This window comes from Rhinatrema bivittatum, chromosome 4 (genome assembly GCF_901001135.1).
Source record: "Rhinatrema bivittatum chromosome 4, aRhiBiv1.1, whole genome shotgun sequence".
Classification (NCBI taxonomy): domain Eukaryota; kingdom Metazoa; phylum Chordata; class Amphibia; order Gymnophiona; family Rhinatrematidae; genus Rhinatrema; species Rhinatrema bivittatum.
Window position 1 is genome coordinate 341971075 of NC_042618.1, and position 10588 is coordinate 341981662.

Below are 10588 nucleotides of genomic sequence, written 5' to 3' on the forward strand. Positions count from 1 at the left end.
AACTCCAAGTAAAGGAATGATTGTGCAATCAAAAACCCAAGAAATTCATCTCTGGTGATAGGTATTTCTTCTGCGTGTGTGTTTGCAACTAACAGGTGCAAATCTGTGCCAGCCATGCAGGGCAGGGCCCATACAAACACACCTAACTCTTCAAAATGAGAGTTGGTCACAAAGAAGGCCAAAAGGTCTTAACATTTGTTGCCCTTTTGGAATTTGAACTCAGAGTAATCTTGCATTTTTGCAGGTATACAAATATCAGTGGGACTTATTAACTCACAAACTTGTGGAACAGCTTGTCTTGACTTTAGTGACTCGTAAATGTCAGCCTCTAGGGATAGGAGGAGATGCTCCTCTTTTATGGATTGCAAACTGGTTAAAAGACAGGAAACAGAGACCAGGATTAAATGGTCAGTTTTCACAGTGGAAAATGGTAAAGAGTGGAGTGCCTCAAGGATCTGTACTGGGACCATTTGCTTTTTAATATATTTTTAAATGATCTGGAAAGAAGTACATCACGTAAGGTGGTCAGATTTGCAGAGGACACAAAATTATTCAGAGTAGTTAAATCACAAGTGGATTTTGATAAATCGTAGCAGGATTTTGCGAGACTGGAAGATTTGGTGTCAAATGGTAGATGAAATATAATGTGGACAAGTGCAAGGTGATGCATAATAGGGAAAAATAACCCATTTCATTTTCATTTCATTTCATTTATTAAAATTTATTAATCGCCTACCACAAAGAGGCCTAGGCGATTTACATCATTAACATACATAATAAAAATATAAAGAATAACAAATACAATAACACACAAATTGCATATGTTTCACAGAAACAAAAATAGTCAATATCATATGGCTAGACTCAATGATCAATCACCCAAAGTATGTATCGAAATTCTCACATCTATAAGAGTGTTTATTCTGCTGATAGAGCTCTAGAACATGCTGAATGCATGTTGGAGTAGTGCTCTTTCATGCTGTACCTACCCAATGTTAGGTTCTATTTTAAGAGTTACCCCCCAGGAAAAAGATCTGGGGGTCATAATAGATATTACATTGAAATCATCAGCTCAGTGTGCTAGGAAGTAAAAAATGCAAACAAAATGTTAAAAATTATTAGGAAGGCAATGGCAAATAAAACAGAGGATGTCATAATACCTCTGTAGTGCTGAGTGTGGTTAGACCACACCTTGAATACTGTGTGCAATTCTAGTTCCTGTGTCTCAAAAAAAAAAAAGGTATAGTTGCACTGGAGAAAGTACAGAGAAAGGCGACCAAAATGATAAAGGGCATGGAATGGCTCCCCTATGAAGAAAGGCTAAAGAGGTTAGGGCTGTTCAGCTTTGAGAAGAGTCAATGGGGGGGATATGATAGAGTTCTACAAAATCATGAAATGACATAAATGGGTAAATGTGAAATGGTTATTTAGTCTTTGGATAATATAAGGACTAGGAGAAAATTTCTTTTTCACTCAATGCACAATCAGGCTCTGGAATTTGTTGCCAGAGGATGTGGTTAAGGCAACTACTGTAACTAAGTTTAAAAAAGGTTTGGATAAGTTTCTAAAGAAGTCCATAAAATGTTATTAATCAATAGGGTATAGCCAATGCTTGTTGCTGGCATTAGTAGCATTAGTTGCCTATGCTGGTTCTATCTAGAGAATGCTCCGTCTCATTCTTGGAATGCATTAGAACATTTTCAGACAACAATACTAATTGCTTTTGGGCTGCGTCACTTTCGTGGACCTCAGCCAGCGAACACAAATCTCCCATTTGTTTCTTTAACACAGAAAAATCATTTGTTTGCTGCACTACCGAACTCTTGAGTTCTGTAAGCTTATTAATCAATGTTTTAATCACATCATTATTTGTGTGACATTTGTCTTTTCACCAAAGCACGTTCATGTAAAATGCTTTGTAACTCATATTGAGAATCTGTGGATTTCATGCCTGGTTTGCCAGGTAACAAATTTTATATTAACATGGAGCTAATTCCAAAAACCGTTGTTGGAATCAATTATAAACAAATTGTGAGAACAATATCTCTCTTTACTAAGCTGCATGGCAAAGATCATTAATTAGAACACTGCTAACATTAAAATTAGCAAACTATATTTAGACAGTTTTATAGCTAGGCAGCATTTAGCCTTACTTTTGTTTTTACACAGCTCAGGGGAAAACCAAATAATGTTGATTTTTTGCAGGCAGACCTAAGGCATTTTTTCTTATCTGAGACTGCCAGTAACTCAGAGCAATGCTGATTAACCCGTTACAGGCACGAATAGAAAGACTCCAACTACACACTATGAAATAAGTGTCAGTGAAAACTATACCAAAATGATGTCACTTATTTTAACAAGAACTTATGCTGGTTTAAACAGAAAACCTTAGAGCAAGCATCTGCATATCTCCTAAACATCTCGATAACTCCCAAAGGTAGGAAATATCTGGTGTAGATAACTTTACAGTAGATTATCAGATTTAACCAATAACCTTATGATACGAATTCAATAGCTTTAGGGAGCAGATACAGGCACTTTTTGTGAGGTAGTCAATTAATTGATATTGTAAGATATAATATGGTACAATCATTCTTTCTTTTTTTTAGTTTTGTTACGGTTTCAGTTTACAGTGCAATCACTGTCATGTAACAGATAGCCAGAACTTATAAGTGTTATCTAAGCTCAACTGTGCACCCTGAAATTATGCAATTGCCAAAATAGCCCAGCTGTAAAATAACTTAAGCCAGGGTTCTCACCCTCCAAGGTACTGCACAAGTCCAGGGTCACTCCTGTAACAGCATGCTGTCCCCCCCCGTCCCCCCCCCCCCCCCCAAGGGTTAAGCCAGTGAAGATCCTCGTGGTGTATGACAGGTAAAACCCAAAAAAGTATCACAGATGTCTCCATGGGATATGATGGCAAAAAAGGGGGTAAAATTCACTAACTGGCCAAAAGTCCTTCAATGTGAATAATTGGTGAACCGTTACATTCGCATTACTGAGCAATTGTGCTGAGTAAAACTCCATCTTAAACTTACAAGTCATTGTTATAGTGATCTGCACAGTCAGTTCTGGCATCACGGCTCTCAAATCGAGCTTTCGGGTAGTCTCTGAAGGAAAAGGTACTACTTGGGTAACTCAGATCCCTTTTCTCAGAGTCAAACCTCATGGAATATTCAGTTCTTTGAAGGTCTAATGTTGATCCGGATTGGATATTGCCACTATAGCCATTATAGGCAAAGAGAGTTTGTAATGTCATATTTGAAGATATCTGGAAAAAAAATATCACACTGTGGAATCCCATAAAGATGTTGCAAAGCTACAAAAATCTTTATACGATCACCTTCATTTAATAACTGGTCAAGAAAATCTATCCCTCTCCTTCCAGTTTTTAAAAAGGCCAGTTTGTGTTCCAGGGCTAAAATTCTTGCTATCTCTCAAAGGAAGAAATAAGGAAACTCAGTACGTCAAGTGTAGTCCTTTTAGCTAGCCAATGCTCCATTTTCTGTAGGGGTGTTATTAAAGCACGTTCCCTAAGATGGTAAGGCAAGTGTATTCCCTCAGTATGTAAAACAAAACTCAAAGTTAGTGGGGATACCAATGCTGCTTCACGGTCGATTGATTGAGCGATTGATTTTGATTTAAAAATATTTGTTGCCTGCTCTTCCTACATTGAGGGCAGGGTACATACAACTTACATAATAAAACTGACAAAAGAAAATGACATCAAGCGAAACAAATCAACAGTGGTTGCAACAAAAGTCATTTTGAACAGATTTGTCCTTCTAAACAAAGAAATAGATAAAGGTATCCAACTTCTCAGGGAACTCTTTGTGGAATCATGGAGCTTAGAGATGGTAACGTCATAGAGTTTAGTTAAGTCACTTGGCATCAAACTACCTGGATATTTTATGATCTCTCCTGCCCATTTAAGAGGAAAATCACCTTCATACTCCCTATTGTGCCAATTGTCTAAGGGGTAAATGTTCAAAGCCGCACACGCGCGCGTCCATGTGCGACCAGATTTGTATTGGTGCACGTGGGTGCTCACGCACGTGGGGAGGGGGGGTATTTTGTAAAAAAAAAACAAAAACCCACGTGGCGATACAATCGGGCCTTTGCCCAGTTCCCTCCCAGTCCACTTCAATAAAGGAGTGGGCTGGAAGAGAACGTCCCTATCCCCCTATCTAACCTTCCTCCCTTTTCCCCTCTCCACCCGACCCCCTAATCCCCACCTTACTAATCTAAGTTTTTTTTGTGTGTTTTTGCTTACTTCCTCTCCAACGTTGAAGTAAGTAGCCTGCGCCGGCTGGCTGACCCCGGCCCGCCCCTTTTCAATAACCCGGCACTTCTGCGCGTACCTGCAGATATACTGAATAAGGGGTAAAGCTAGTGCGTCGAAAACGCGCGTCCAAACGCGGGTTAACAGTGCGCTCCGCTGGAGCACACTGTACTGTATCGGCCTGAAAGTGATAGGGGCTGCCATTATACCGTATATCCCTTTGCACGTCACTCAACATAGCTGCTTTTTAATTAACTGCGCGCAGACTAATGCAAAGGTCTTCTGCATCTTTTTGTCTTCATAGTGTAAGCTACCACCTCGTCTGAATACTTAATCTCCACTTCATGGACAAATTTTAAAATCCTGGCTACCACTACACGCGGCCTGGTCATGTTTTCTTGGGAGTTTGCCTAAGACTCAATATAATAAGCTGTGGTAGACCTGCTGGGGGCTTTTGGGCATGGAACTATGTGCATTTTCCCACGATAATCTTGCACGTGTATGTAATAGCACGGTGAGCATGAAAAAAAAACCCCACGCAGACAAACCCTCTCAAAAAGCCACGGCTGGTTTACCGCAAGTCCATGTTAATGCCATGCAAGGGAGGCAATTGACTATTCATGGGCAACGCAGAGAGCCTCGCTGGCGTTAGCACAGGGTTTTTAAAGCTGCTTTTACAGTGCCTGGGTCAGAGTAGGATTTGAGTTTAAGCGCCTATCTGGAGTCGAAGAATTATGCAGCAGAAGCCAGAAGAGAGGTTGGAGAGAGAACAGGCACATGTCAGAAAAGCTGACTGCTAACCCCTGCTTCACTTTTACTTTGCACGTCCCTGCGTTGTGAAACGTGCAGTTGCTGCTGCACCCTTGAGCAGTTAACTCCCGACACAGCGGCCGGCTGCAGCTGGATGATCGTCTCGCAGCTGAGCGGGTAATGGGAAGCTGGGAGGCAGATGCAAGCCTTGCTGTATAAGGTCCGTCTTTCAAAAGCTTCCTTGTGCTCTTTTATAGCCCCTTCCAAATCTCCGCTGCATTTCCCTGCTCACCAGCATCCACCATTGTAGCTCCCACGAGGTCAGTGATGGATCATGAAGGGGTTAGATATCGCTCTACCCACCTTCAGCCCCCTCTCCCTTACCACTAATTCACTACTGTCTTTTGAAAGGGAATGACTTTCAACTGAGAATCAATCACAGGTCACCCATTAATGTGGGTTTCTGTGAAGTTTATTGTATCGAGCCTTCAGCGGATATTTGCATTCCGTCCCCTTATTACATCCCATGGAAGCACCCGCTTTTGCCACACGTGCTAAAAAAAAAAAAAAAAAGTACACGCTGAAAAATAGCACCAATTTCACTGCGGGTCTTATTACATCAATCCTCCTATGCGTGCTTTCTACCTATAGTGGGCCATGTTGGGAGTGCAGATCCAGAGCTTTTGGAAGCCAAGTTTGCAACAGTGAAACTAACTAGACATCAGACACTTTGTCAGGTATGCCCACCAAGCATATATTATTCCTTCTTGATCTCTTTTCTAGATCATCAACTTTCCCGGCCAGAGATTTGCTCTCCTTTTGACACGTTTCAAGTGCCATCTCCAAGACTTGTACCTGATATTCCAGGCCGGACACATGAGATTCAGCCGCACCCAAATCTTTTCTTATGTTATCAAGTTGTGAGCTGAGCCCCACCATGAGATCGAAGATCTGCTTGAACTTGCCTTCCAGAGCTTTTGCTACAGATGCCCGCCACCTCCACCACAAGCTGCTCTGCATTTTCCAAGCTGCAGCCCATCTCCACTGGCTCCACCATCTTGCCTTCGCCTCTCTTCAGCTTGTCCTTCTCCTTATGTAAAGATCTTGTCGCCATCGCCAGGTCCCAAGATTCTAACTTGCAATGGCAATTCGCTGCAAAATGTTATCTCCTGTTAGCGGTTCAGTAAAGCCTCGGGTAGAGAGATAAGATTTGAGGCTTTTATTGTAAATCAGGAGGGGGCCCCTGGAGAGAGTCTGGGCATTTTAAGCTCATATTGAATACTTTTATTGGCTTGGCATTTTTATCCTTCCCTTTTGGGCTTCCATCTCACAATACCATGAGTTTTCCTTTGCAAGCACCCAATGTTCCCCTATCGCCACCCAGTGAAGTGACAGCTCACTGCCAGGAGCCGTAGACCACAGAAGAACTCTGCGTCGTCTGCTCACCAGATGATGATTTTAAGAGAAGGGTGGGACTCTTTTCCCCCCTCAGCTCAAGGGCTCCAAACACTGCAGCTGCAACAGCCCCAGCTCCAGCTGACCCCAGGATAAGAAGCCGAGTTTGGGAATTCAACTAGGATCTCTGAGTAGAGGCACACAGCTTTGCCGTGCGGCTATCAAGCCGACCCAATTAAATGCATCTCTGATGTCGTCATATTTGTTTCATAACTCTTTACACAAAAACTACAGTCAGCCAGCACTACCATAACCTTTAAATACCGAAAGCAAAGAAAATAAAAGATTAGGACTGAAACTAGAAAATGAGTGCAACAGTGTCCTCAGAGCAAATCATGCACCGCTGCTGAGCTTCATCAGAGAATCATAAAATCATTGAACGAGTGGGGTGATAAAGAGGTCAGCAAGGATCCTCCGAATCCAAACCACATCAAACAGCCGTTGTCAGAAACCTGCATCGATGGACCTGGTGAACACTTTGCTGTCGGTGTTAGAACAAAGCACTGTTTGTTCTCTTCCAAACTAATCTTTCAGTGGCTTGACAAAGCATAACCTTGGGAACTACAGAGGGGGCAGAAATTCACCACCTGAAACCTGACTCCCTAATCTGGGTGTTCCCTGTCAAGTGGAATTAAGTGGCTCAGCATCCAGTAAAATGGAGAGAAAGTATCCAGGACAATCAAGGGTACTGAAAAACGTTGTCCTTGATAATGGACTAATTCGTTTGTAATTTAATGGATTAATTAGTTTGTGATTCAAACTCCTGTGAGAAACAAGAAGAAAGGTTGCTTTTCAAGTCAGATTTTGTTAGAAATTCTTAAAAGTGCAGTGCAATGCAATGGTGCTCACAGAACAAACAGGCCGATACAGTACAGTGCGCTCCACCGGAGCATTTGGACACGCGTTTTCGACGCGCTAGCTATACCCCTTATTCAGTAAGGGGTAATAGCGCGTCAAAAACATGCGTCCAACCCCCCCCCCCCCCCCCCGAGACTAATAGCACCCGCAACATGCAAATACATGTTGATGGCCCTATTAGTCATTCCCGCAACGATACAGTAAGTAAAATATGCAGCCAAGCCGCACATTTTGGGGCAGATTTTCAAAGGGGTACGCGCGTACCCCCCCCCCCCCCCCGCCCCAAGTTCCCCCTGCGCACGCCGAGCCTATGCTGAATAGGCTCGTTGGCGCACGCAAGCCCCGGGATGCGCGTAAGTCCCGGGGCTTTCCTGGGGGGGCGTGTCGGGGGTGTGTCGCGGTGGCACATCATCCGGGGCAGGGCCGCCAGCGTTTTGGGGGCGTGGCCGAGGCCTCCGAAACTGCTCCCGGGCTGGGGAATCGCACAGCACGGGTAGGCGTAACTTTTCTAACAAAGGTAGGGGGGCTTTAGATGGGGCTGGGGGGGTGGGTTAGTAGGGAAAGGGAGGAGAAGGTGCAGGGGGGTGGAAGGAAAGTTCCCTCTGAGGCCGTTCCGATTTCGGAGCGGCCTCGGAGGGAATGGAGGCAGTCTGCGCGGCTTGGCGTGCGCAGGCTGCCGATTTTGCAAAGCCTTGCGGGTGCAGACCCTGGATTTTAAAGGCTACGCGCGTATCTATTAAAATCCAGCATACTCTAGTTTGCGCCTGGTGCGCGAACAAAAGTACGCGCGGGCGTACTTTTTAAAAATTTACCCGTTTACTTTCAGAAATTAACGCCTGCCCAAAGGCTGGCGTTAATTTCTGCCAGCGCCAGGGAAGTGCACAGAAAAGCAGTAAAAACTGCTTTTCTTTGCACCCTGCGACTTAATATCATGGCAATTTTAAGTCGGAGGCCCCAAAAGTAAAAAAAAAAAGCAAAAATTAAAAAAAAAAAATTAAAAATCGGCCCGCAGCTCATGGGTCGGAACACAGACAATCAATTATGCCGGCGTCCGTTTTCCGAACCTGTGACTGTCAGTGGGTTTGAGAGCCAACACCGGCAAAATTGAGCATCGGCTGTCAAACCCGCTGACAGCCGCCGCTCCTTTTACTGTGGGCCCTAATTTGCATAGGCCACCCTCCTGAATCGCACGCCCAGGAGAGTGACCTGTTCGCGAGCCGGGGGAGCAGGTGCTCACCAGCTCTCCCGCGCGTTTTTCTGAATCGGCCTGATAGGCAGGGCAGCACCTGCAAAACCCACCAGATGGGCAGACAAGATGGGCCTATCATCTTTATCTGCCATCATGTTTTACACAAAGAGATTTGCAGAGCACTATGTCCCCAATTTCCTTTCAGAAAATTAAACCTTGTTACTTCCGTTGCTGAAATATTATGCAATATTTCAAGTGCACATTTTAATACAGTGGTCTCCTGTGTTACTTAACACTTTCACTGTAATTGCCTTTCTCTTACAAACCTCCTACAGGGGACCCATCAAATAAAATTAAAACATTATGTGATTGAAGGAGGGTGATTATGTGCATACTACTTTGGAAACATTGCTCCAGGTATGATGCTTACAGTTTTCTGTGGAAGCAGTTAATTGGGATTGACTATGCCTCTTATTGTAAAAGATTGGCCCTGTTGGCCACACATTTTAATATTTATATTGCTCCAGTCTGTAGATTACTTTCAGGTCTTAATATTAATTATCACATTGACGTGGATGAGCTTCAATTTTTTTTTGTCTCATTGACCACTTCTTGGGCTGATATCCTGAAATTGGTTTTACACTGCCTTTTGAAAATCAAAAAATGGATGAGGGATAATTGCAAGGCAATGATACCGAGTTGGCATCATTCAATTTAAGGGCACTGCGATCACAGTTGTTAACAGCTGATAAACCTTAAGGCAATTTATGGACCAGATATATCCTTCCAGATTCATATTAATAGTGTACAAAAAGTCATCGTTTTACAAATTACATCTTTTATGAAAGCTCAAACCATTTCTTTCTACTATAGACTTTTGGAATGTCCTTCGGTCATTTATACTGCCAGGCTTGGATTATTGGAATTCTGTTTATACAGGCCTTCCTTCCTGCTAATATGATTACAGCCCTCCAGGTGCTACAGCATTTAGCTGCTTGTGTTCTTACTGGTGAATGTTCCCATGAACATGAATAACTCCTATATTGAAATCTTTGCATTGTCTAGCTATTGCGTGATGCATAAAATATGATAGCCCCTATTGTTCACAAAAATCTTAAATGGAGCAGTGCCAAGGTGCATTGACTCTGTTTTTGAAAGTATACCATCCAGCTTGTTCTGTTTGTTGTTGTGGTCAAGGATGCCTGGTGGTGCCATCTTACAGGTCTATCCAGTAAAGTGCGGCCGCGTTTACCCCGCTCCTAACCCGCATTCTACTCACTTTCCGGCCGCGTTAGCCCTTCCTGCGATCCCGAAGTGAGGTTCGAGTGAGGGATTTTTTGGTGGCTGGCCCTACTCTATTGAACTCACTGTCTGTTCACCTTTGTGCCATAAAAGGCCATAAGTCTTTAAAATAAAATAACATCTTAAGACTTTTTGGTTCCAGCAGGCATTTGATGCAAGTGGTCAGTAGAGTGCAGACTCTTCTTTGTCTTAAGTACGTCAGATAATCATGTTTCTTCTTATTGTAGCCTGTTTGGTTTTAGTTTTTAATGTTCTTTTGTTACTCACTATGAACAGTGTAATAATATTTTTATCATCATTTACAGAACTGCTCCTTGTCGCTCACTAAATGATGCCACATCACATTTCTACAGCGCAAAGGCTGCTTTGCATGGGACCTATTATAGTACCAGCTAAATAATGGACAAACTTTACATACACTCTCTCCAGTGGCTTTTGGAACTGCTGCAGCATTTTTCACTCATTTACCAGAAGAACTGTTGTCTTTACCTAGAATCAGATCCATGGAGCATGATGGCAGATAAAAGACCATATGGCCTAACCAGTTTGACCATCCACATTTCCCACTCAGCTTTATAGATCCTTCCTCTTCCTCAGAGATCCTCTGTGCTTGTTCCATCTTCTCTTGAATTCCGATATTGTCCTGGTCTCTATCACCTCTACAGGGAGGCTGTTCCACACCTCCACCACCCTTTCTGTAAATAAATATTTCCTTAGATTACTCCTCAGTCTACCCCCTCATTTCAGCACTT